This window comes from Curcuma longa, chromosome 4, assembly GCF_044706935.1.
Source record: "Curcuma longa cultivar G26 ecotype Majalengka, Jawa Barat chromosome 4, ITB_CL_G26_1.1, whole genome shotgun sequence".
Classification (NCBI taxonomy): domain Eukaryota; kingdom Viridiplantae; phylum Streptophyta; class Magnoliopsida; order Zingiberales; family Zingiberaceae; genus Curcuma; species Curcuma longa.
This window is the reverse complement of record NC_133864.1, coordinates 19,213,989-19,225,709: the sequence shown is the minus strand read 5'-3', so window position 1 is coordinate 19,225,709 and position 11,721 is coordinate 19,213,989.

Genomic DNA, 11,721 nt, shown 5'->3' with positions numbered 1-11,721 from the left:
TCTCTCTCAGGCGACGATAACTCACTTAAGGTTTTTGATGAAATCCACATATTGACCTAGTTCGGCTCTTTGCATTTGAGTTTAGAGTTTTGATTATCATCTCGTTTCATAATGCCGTAAGAAGGTGTGACTGGTGTTTCAGCCTCTAGTTGTCGATCATCCGCAAAAGTATGTATCATGGATATGTTTAATTTTTAGTATTTGTATTTGTCTCCTATGGATTTGGATGCCATTATTTTTAATAAACACATTGATTTGTTGAAGCCCGTAATTTCATTAACGAGTTATGATGTAAATTTTGTTGGATTTCAAAACAACATTAATGTTGTGCTGAATAAATGTAGGATACTGTGCATTTGGATTTTAAAAACCTCTACTAGTGTGTATTTGGTTATTAATAATTTCAATATTTAAAAATTATAGATTTCAGTTGATGTTGAAAAGAAGCTGCATTGGAATAATATATTAGGTCACTTTAATAATTTTTTTGGAGCATCCATAATGAAAGGAAAGCATTGTGGCTCTATTCGTTTACATAAATGACATATAGCTATTATCAAATAGCCCCCTTTGGTATTTTCTTGGACATACAAGATATGTAGCATATCCATGGTATATTAATCAATATATTTCAAAATTTGAGATTCTTGACATCTAAAATCTTTAGATTCTCAAGTACAGCTTTCAGTTGTGAAACTTAAGAACGAAGTAGTAAGTACCTTAATAAAATTAAATAGTTGGAGAAACTTAATATTTTTTCATTTTGATCAACAAAATATATATCATAGAAAATAATTAATCATTTTAGATTTTCAGGTGTACCAGTTACTTTCACTAGAAGAGACGTGTCTTTGTTGCTTAGTATTGCAGACCAAGGTGCTTTGGTTCCTATGAATTTAACTAAAGCATTGGGCGACCTCTTTCTTGCTCACTTCTCAAATAAAATAGAACCTACCAAATCAAGAGTTGAGGAGTTACTTAAATTTTATTATCATAGAGTGGAAGTAGATGATGATGCTTTAGTATTTTGCAAATTGTATATTTGTATATATTTGTTTGTATCTTATTTTCTTCTAATATATATAAGGTTCCTTTAGGTCTTATTGATATAGTAGATGATTTTGATAATATGGGTAGATTCAACTGGGTTAAAGCCCTTTATCAATTTATGACTCCATAATTATCTAAGATTGGGGACCTATTTTCACCAACTCAGACAAATCAATCCAACACCATACTCCCTTACCTAAAGAGATTTGCTAGTCTTCTGGTTGTGACTTTATTTTTGATGTTAAATTTGATAATATTTTTTGGACATTTACGAGATGTAACACTTGTTATGATGAATTAGACATGATTTTTAAAGCATATTCCAATCCAGAAATTATACAATAATGAAGGAGCATGAATAAACAAGTGGAGGAATATTCTTTCACATATTAGTAAGGTGAGGATCTTGTTCAACTAAGTTTCACTTGAAGCGGTAAATATTGAACACTGTCATCTAACTTAAGTTAATATGTAGTTTCTAAGATTTATTTTTATAATTTGATAGGTTATAATGATTGAACTAACTCCTACCTAATATAAACCTACATTGGTTGATAACCTTGATTTCGTTGATGATATTCCACGACCAATGAAGACATCACAATTAGATGGCATATAAACCAGATGCCAAAGTACATCATTCAAGCAAACTGAATCAAGGAGCTAACATTGGAGAGCATGCAGCTGAATGAAAGAATTACTTGAAATAATAGAAAATAAAGACATGCAGGCTAAATTAAGCAATCATGTAGTCAATCCTTGTCCCGAACTAGTAGTTTTTGGAACAAGGAGTAAGAGAGGACACGCCCCAAGTCACTATGATTACAAGGATACCAATTAATAGTCCATTGTAGCTCCAGCTTTTACCTAAGAGGAATCATAATTTCTCTCATGTTATGCATTGTATTGTGGACATCAGTAATTGAGTTTAAGATCAAATTAAATACATAGAGATGTACAATCAAATAGTAATTTTATTTATCTAATAAGTAATACAATATCTAAGGCGATTGTCTTAGGACACATTTTCAATATAACATACTCCCACTTGACTTAATACCAATCATTATAGTATCTAATACCATGGGACTTTATATGACTCTCAAACTTACGTTGAGGTAAAGGCTTCATCAGAGATTTGCTAGAGTCCTTTCGGTGAAATTTTTCTCAATTTGTATTTCTTTCCTACTAATGATCTTCTTGATCAAGTAATAACGGCAAAGCACATGTTTGGATCATTGATAAGACCTAATTTCCTTGGCTTGAGCCATGGCCCTATTGCTGTCGTAGTAAATTAGTATTGCTTCAACAATGCTCAGAACCACATCAAGTTTAGTGATGAACTTCTTAATCCAAGCTGCTTCCTTTGTTGCTTTTAAAGCAGCAATGTATTCCATCTTAGTGGTAGAATCAACAACGGTTTCTTGCTTGGAACTCTTCCAACTTATTGTACTTCCATTTAGAGTGAATACGTATCCATATTTGGACTTGAAATCATCCTTGTCCGTTTGGAAATTGGCATAAGTATACCCACATATATTCATGTCACTCCTTCCATATACCAAGAACGAATCCTTAGTTCTTCTTAAGTACTTAAGGATTGCCTTGACAGTTATCCAATGATCCGTGCCCAGATTTGACTAGTATCTGTTGACACTCAGAGTGTGGATACCTCGAGCCTCCTACATAACATAACATACATGATTTAATCCTATAGCTGACACATATGAGATCTGGCTCATGTGAATCCTCTCATCTTGTGTGCACAGACACAGACTTTGAAAGGTGAATCTCTGTCTCATGGAAATGAAACTTTTCTTAGATTCTTCCATGCTAAACCGTTTTAGCACTTTATCGTTGTATATAGACTATAAAAGACTAAGTAACCTTTTTGATTTATCTCTATAAATCTTAATCCCAAAGATATAGGTTGCTTCTCCTATATCGTTTATGAAGAATATTTTTGGCAACCAACCTTTAACAGACTGTAGAATTGACACATCATTTCTTATAAGTAATATATCATTAACATATAATACTAGGAATACGATCGCACTCCCACTAACCTTCATGTACACGTAGGGTTCATCTGAATTTTATGAGAAATCAAACTCTTTGATTACCTCATCAAAATGGATATTTCAACTTTTTGATGATTGCTTTAGTCCATAAATAAATTGTTGAAGCTTGCATACTTTATTTTATCAACAGATATGAAACCTTCGGGTTGTATCATATATATATTCTTAGACAGATTTTTGTTAAGGAAAGTTATTTTCATATTTATTTGTCATATCTCATAATCATAATGAGTTGCTATGACTAGGAGTATTCGAATAGATTTAAACATAACCACTAATAAAAAGGTCTCGTCATAGTCAATATCATATTTTTGACGATAGCCTTCTGCCACCAGTCTTGCTTTGTTGATAATCACATTGTCATCCATGTCGGTTTTCTTCTTGAAAACCTATTTGTACCCAATAGGAGTTATCCTTTCGGGTGGGTCCACCAAGTTCCAAATTTGGTTTTCATACATGGAATCTATTTTTGATTTCATAGCTTTTAATCATGAGTCTCTTGTTGGGTCCAAAAGGATGTCCGTATCTCCACAATGACATGATATTGTCCACTTTGGGCCTAAGCCCTCATGGTTTTGTTCTTGGGCTCTCCCAAAAGGCCTCATGCCAATGGAGATATCTTCTATCCTTTTAAACCCATGATCTTTTCCATGTACTTTAGATGTGGGACTATGTTTGCACCCTTGCAACCCAACAATCCTCCCCTCAAACAAAGAACCACAGACCCCCCTCAAACAGAAAGCCTCCATTTGATATCTGAATCCTCGACCCACCAGGACTTCCTGCCTCTCGGTCCACCTTGACCTACTAGGACTTCCTGTCCAGCCGCAACCAGGACTTCCTGCCCCTCGGTCCACTCGACCTATTAGGACTTCCTGCCCAGTCGCAACCAGGACTTCTTGCCCCTCGGTCCACCCAACCTACTAGGACTTCCTGCCCGGTGTTTGGTCCTCTTGATTCAGACACAGGATCACCCACTTCCTTTGTTTAAGGTTCAATCCACATGGTTAGATCCGGATCATGGCTCATCCGACGGTTAGTCCGGTGAAGAGCGCCCTGGCTCTGATACCAATTGTTGGGTCCAAAAGGATGTCCGTATCTCCACAATGGCATGATATTGTTCACTTTGGGCCAAGCCCTCATGGTTTTATTCTTGGGCTCTCCCAAAAGGCCTCATGCTAATAGAGATATCTTCCATTCTGAACTTTTCAGAACTTCTTCATAACTAGTAGACTCCTCATCCTCAAAAAATTCATATCTCTCGGGAATTAGACGTGCCCTACTAAATCTACGAAGTGGAAGTGTATCTACAGGTTCAGCCATTATCTCATCCGTATGAGTAATAGACTGTGGGTCTAGATTAGACATCTCTTGTGTGTCTATTAGAGTTTCTTAAACTACCCTTGGCTTAATCTCACTCCACTATTTTCTTTTAAGAGAAACTCTTTCTCTAGAAATACAACATGCCTTGAAATAAACATCTTTTATTCCAAGGGATGAAAGAATTGATAACCCTTAGTTTCATAGTCCCACATCTAAAGCACATGGAAAAGATCATGGGTTTAAAAGGATGGAAGATATCTCCATTGGCATGAGGCCTTTTGGGGAGAGCCCAAGAACAAAGCCATGAGGGCTTAGGCCCAAAGTGGACAATATCATGCCATTGTGGAGATACAAACATCCTTTTGGACCCTACAAGTGGTATCAGAGCGAGACCGCTCTTCACCGGACTAACCGCCGGATGAGCCATGATCCAGATCTAACCATGTGGTTTGAACCTTAAACAAAAAGAAGTGGGTGCTCCCGTGTCTGAATCAAGAGGACCAGACACCAGGTGAGAAGTCCTAGTAGGTCGGGTGGACCGAGGGGCAAAAAGTCCTAGTTGCGGCTAGGTGGAAGTCCTAGTAGGTCAGGTGGACCGAGGGGCAAAAAATCCTAGTTGCAGGTGGAAGTCCTAGTAGGTCAGGTGGACCGAGGGGCAAAAAGTCCTAGTGGGTCGAGGATTTAGACCGGGGGGCCTGTGGTCCTTTGTTTGAGGGGGGGGATTGTTGGGTTGCAAGGGTGCAAACATAGTCCTACATCTAAAGCACATGGAAAAGATCATGGATTTAAAAGGATGGAAGATATCTCCATTGGCATGAGACCTTTTGGGGAGAGTCCAAGAACAAAACCATGAGGGCTTAGGCCCAAAGTGGACAATATCATGCCATTGTGGAGATACAAACACCCTTTTGGACCCAACACTCTTCACATAAGTAGGACAATCTCATATCTTCAAATAAGATAAATGAGATTTTTTACCATTCCATATCTCATATAGAGTAGCAGAGACTGTCTTAGTCGGAACTCTATTTAGTAAGTAAACAGTTATCTTGAGTGTATAACCCCAAAAGAATTTGGGAAGACTTGTATGATTCATCATTGACTTAACCATGTCCAATAAGGTTCAGTTTTACCTTCCTGACACCCCATTATGTTGTGGTGTATAAGGCGGAGTCCATTGTGACAATATCCCATTGTCCTTGAGATAATCTTGAAACTCTTGACTTAAGTATTCATCACCTCGATTGGATCAAAGTATTTTAATACTTTTACCAAGTTGTTTCTCTACTTCATGTTTAAATTTTTTAAACTTTTCAAAAGCTTCAGACTTATATCTCAATAGATATACATACCCAAATTGTGAGTGATTATCAATGAAGGTGATGAAGTAGTTATAACCTCCTCGTGCATGAGTCGACATAGGTCCACATACATCGATATGTATAAGGCCCAAAGTGTCATTCTCTCGTTTACCTTTTCCCTTAAAAGGTAACTTAGTCATCTTGACTTTTAACAATAAATCACATGTATCAAATGAATCCAATTCAAATGTATCCAAAATTCTACACTTGTGTAACTCGGACACGTGTTTCTTACTTATATAGCCAAGGCGACAATGCCAGTGTAGGATGTTAATCAATTATCTCTTCGAGCACGCTTGTTGCTCGATTTGATATTGAATATGTCATTAGATATTTCTAATGTGTGGATACCATTACATAATGTTCCAGTTCATAAAGAACGACATTCAAAGTTATATAACAACAATTGTTATTAAAAGTCAAATGAAAATCTTTTCGATTTAAATAAAAAATAGAAATACTATTCTTTATTAAACAAGGAATGTAATAACAATTATCTGATTCCAAGACAAGTCCACTAGGGAGGTTCAAGAAATACGTTCATATGGGTTTGGCTACAACCTTTGCTCCATTGCCAACTCACAAATTTGAATCTCCCTTGATCAGTCTTCTACTATTCCTTAGCCCCTATATGTCATTACATATATGTGAGCCACATCCAATATTCAATACCCAAGTGTCAAAGGAAATAGTATAACCATCAATAACGAAGATATTTGAAGGAGATGGGGCATCAGATGTCTTCTTCTTCACGGGCTCAAAATAAATATTGCAGTTTCTTCACCAGTGTCCCACCTTGCCATAGTGGTGACATGCTCCCTTTGGTACCGATTCTTCTTTCTTGGTCTCTTTGTTTCGCTTAGCTTGATCTTTTGATTTCCTCTTCTGAGAACCTTTCTTTAAAGTGTCAATCAATATCACAACTTTCTATTTTTCTTAACAGATGACTCTACTATCTTAATCATGTTGATCAGCTCTAGAATCATGGATTCAAGATGGTTCATCTGATAGTTTATCACAAACTGCAAATAGCTATCAAACAAACTATATAGAATTAAGTCAATATTTAACTCACGATCCATGATAAGTCCAAATGATCCCAACGACTCAATAAAGTCATTCATCTTTAGTAGAAACTGCATCGCAGATGAACCCTCCTACATCTTTGAGCAAAAGAGAAGCTTGGTGATCTTGAACCTTTCAGATCTAGCTTGCTCAGCAAACAGTTCACGAAGATGGTAAACAATCGTATAAGTATCCATATGCTCATATTATTTTTGCAGTTCAGGAGATATTGAGACTAGCATGATGCAACTGATAAACTTAGAATCAGTCTTATATTTCTGATGGGTTAACATTTGATCTGATGCGCATCATCAGATACATGGGCGGAGCTACAGGGGGGGGGGGGCGCCTGGGGGCGGTCGCCCCCCCTGGGCATCCACCTTGACAAGGAAATAGTTCGAAACTATGCATTTAGATTAAGGATCACCAGGAGCCAGGAACTTTGCTTTGGCAGAAGGATGATCCTCGGGATTGGGAAGAACAAAGAGCAAATGTTTGACAAAAACTCCTGCAAAGAATCAAACCAATGCAAACACAATCAATTAAACAGTTCAAAATTATGTAAAGCTTATCCTGAAGGCAGCTCAATATCAAGTCACCTGTCACTTGCCTTAGATTTGAAGCTTCCTCCTTCCAATCTCCATGGGCACTCGATCCTTCTGTGGCTTGAGAAGAAAAGAACAAACCTGGCACCATATAAGCAATACTGAAATTGATGATCAAGGCATTGAAAACTTGATTCGAACCTTGTTAAAGGCAATTTAGTAAGGTTGTAAGCATGGCCAGTGAAGGGCTAAGGCCTGTCGCTTCTCTTCTTCTTCTCCTCAACTTCAGCATGTGTGCCATAGTCACGTCGATTGGAGGATGCGCTCTCAATTTAGCTATGAATTACGTAATAGGTATCATCACTTGCCATTAATCTCCATCTTATTGCTTGATGAATTAACTCATTTCATTTCTGAACATCCTCCATGCAAGTCCAGGACTTCATTACCTCCACATTTCTCGCTGGTTTATTTTCCAATGGGAAACAGTGCCTGGGGGGCGCCTGGGGGCTATATAATAATCTTTTCCAGCTGTTTCTTAGCAGCACGAGTTTAATAGTTTAAGCAACTTTGATTTCTGTATTTGATCAGTCCCCTTGACAAGGAAACCTAAGTTTGACGACTATTCTGCCCTACAAATTCTATGATCGCATAGTTTGAATGTATTTATATGTTCAAACTTCAACCGACTGATTCTAAAAATGCTATTCAGACTTTGTTTAGCAACATTACAGGAGCATCCTACCTATACACATATGCACATATATATAGTAATTGCTTATCAAGATGACGATGAGATAGGACATTAAATGACATTACTATCGAGCTTGACCACCAAGAAGTCATTGACCTGGCAATAGTCAAATTAAAGTCAACGCCTAAAGCTTATCCTATTCCTACCTAAAGCCTATAAATAGCCATGCACGATCACATGCACAAGGAAATTAAAGGATTGGAAGACAATGTGATGTTAAAAATGGCCCCCCCTCAGTAAAAATCCTAGCTCCGCCCCTGATCAGATAGTCTCAGAGAATGAGGCTCATCGAGAACATTGGTTATCTTCTCAACCTTGAGAATATTTCTCAAATTTCAAAGCCAGCCCAAGAAGTTCAGTCCAGTGAATTTATTAGTGTTCAAAATTAAGCACAAATTTAAAAAAGTCATGCTAATTCTATTAATCTAGAAATACACAATTGAGCATACATAAGAGAGATAAATTTATTATTATGTAATAAAAATAATTCATATACATAAATGGGAGCCCCACTTGCTTATTAGATTCAAGAGCCCTTATTTTGAATTCGAAAGATGGTAGATTTTCTCCAAGAGCCCTTACAAGAACAACCTTAGAGAGAGTCCAACAAGTCATCCTTATTTCTAGTGGTAGGTATCAAGTATACTAACTACATATCACACATATATAAATAACTATCAAATTATACTATCAACTAATTAATATTTACATAAATATTGGGTTGTTAACTCATTAACATATATACATCATATGTATATCACTCAACTTCACCCCTATCCACATTAACCTTGGAGAGAGTTCAACATGTCAATGCTTCAAGTTAAAGTCAATCCATTAATCATGATATCATATCTCAATGGTCCGAACATATTTAATTTCAAGTTGAGCTTGGAGAGTGTCCGACAACCCATGCTTAAAATTAAATAGTGATTCTAGACCATATTAATAGAAAGTGTAAGCTTTACAATTTGAATAATGGATTTTATTTTATTTGGTCTCATGATCTACATGCAACATAGAAAACTATTTACATGCATTTACATGACATTTTAATATAACATGTATTAATCATATTAATTATGTATATGACATGACATACATTATGACACAAGTTATGTTGTTCATTGTCTAAATTAATTTCAAACACATAAATATTAAAGAATTCAATTTCATAAATCACAATTCTTTTATTAGATTAGAAAATAATTTCTAAATGTAATTACATATATATATTAGGAAATATTTCAAATCTAAAAATTTCCAATTTAATTAGAAAATAATTTCAAAATTTTATTTTTCCTAATTATATTAGGAAATAATTTCTAAAAATAAATTTTCAAATAAATTTAAAAATTTTTCTAAACAAAGTTTTTATATTGGATTAGGAAACAATTTTCTAATCCAAAATATCCTAACATATCTAAAATATAATTTTAAACAACCCACAACATGTTAAACAAAGCTCTATGATCTATGTTGAAACATGCGGTGACTTTGATACCACTGTTAGATTTTTGTATGTGTAATTTAAAATTTTATATTTCATTAAACACATAGCAGAAGTGTAATAAATATTATATTACTAACAATGTATAAAACCCATCCAAGGAAACACATGCATGCAAATATAATCATAAATAAATTTATACCTTTTGGATGATGTGAAGTAGAAATGACATCAACTAGTAACCTTGATCAAGATTGCTTCTACTCATATTCATGTCGAGATCTGCTTGAGATGACTTCTCAAAGTCACGTGTCATGTCTCTACTTTGATACTAGTTGAAAGAGGGAGATAAATGATCTGAGAGAGGATCTATGATCCGATTCTGTATCCAGCGGCTCGAAACAACTTGACAATACAAATTAGATTGAACAGAGGTGATCACACCACTATTCAAGTCTCATGGTATGCTATCAAGAAGGGGCAGTGAACCTAAATGGCATGATTATTTCAGTATAACAATTGCCAAGACAAAAGGAAGAAGTGATACCTTTCGGTAGAGAAGCAACCACTGCTTCTCCTCGTGTTCCTTGCTTCCACCGCCGATTGTAGCTTCCTTTGGCACTGGGATAGCTGACCCTTGGGAGGGTACTAATCCTAGGATGAACAAGGATTAGTATAAATATATACAAAATGTATAAGCAAAATACTAAAATTTCATCATCTACTTCAACTCTATAAGAATATATTTTAAGTAACTCCTGAATTCTTAATCTAGTAGATTCTTTTTTAGAGAAATGAGCAAGAAAGAGATCACCCGATGTATTAGTTAAATTCCTAGGAATGGAAACACCTCTGTCTGCAATACTAAGCACTAGAGATGCATCTCTTCTAATGAAAGCAATCAAAACACCTAAAAATCTAAAAGTTTGAGATGTTGAATTCAACTTTGAAATATATTCTCCAATATCCCCAAATTTGCTAAAAATCTTGTATGCCCAAAAAAAAATAACAAAAGGAGATTGTTTAATGATCAGTTTAGGTCTATCATTTAAAAGAACAGAATCATGTTACTTTCCTTTACTTGTTGGATCGCTAAAAAATCTCATTAAAGTGACCTAAAATACTGATCTATTGGAGTTTCTGACCAACATTAACTGATGCCTAGGATTTTAAAAATATAAATTAATATAATGAAAAAAATCAAATTCTCACATGGGGGTAGTCCTATAAATTTTCAGATGCACAAGTGTAAATTACAAAATTTTCATTTATATATGTCTACTAATGAATTTTAATAAAAACTCATTAATAAATTTAGAGACTTCAACAAAAATGTGATTGTGATTGTTAGGAACAATGCAAATCATTAGAAAATAAAAAGAATACAAGTTAACATGTGAAAGAGATGGAGACTTTATGCTTGACTCACTACAAAAATACAACCGTTTAGCAACAAAATTTTGCGACAAAAAACATTCGTCGTAAATTTAGGATAAATTTTATGACGAAAAAGTATTTGTTGCCAATTTGTAACGAAATTTACGACAAAAATAGTTTTGTTGTCAAAATTATGATAACCAATATTTGTCGCAAAAGTCATCACAAATTTATGATGAATTAAATTATTCGTCGCAAATTTGGCGATGAAATCACAGATTCATCGCTAAATTTGGCGATTCCACCTTAACTTAAATACCCGGACCCACTTTCGGCCTGTTCGGGTATTTGGCTTTGGCGACGAAACGTTATTCGTCGCTAAAGCCCTAACTTATCCCCGACCCAAGCCCTTTCTTTCTCTTCTTCTCCGCGATTTTCCCCTCTTCTTCGCGATTTTCCCCTCTTCTTCGGCGATTCTCTGCTTCCAGCAACCCAGCGACGTCGATCCGATCCCTCCGGCGACTGCAACGGCGACGGTGAAGCTCTGGGCGATAGTGAACAACGGTAAAATTCTATTTTTTGTGGTTCAAATGTTTCTTTTCTCTTCCTCTCTGGCGCTAGGCGGGCTGGCGGGGCGTTGGCCCGCCCCTGACAGGTTGGTGGACGGCCGACGACGAACCTCTAATGGACGGTGGCGCCGTTAGGCGGCTGGTTGCAG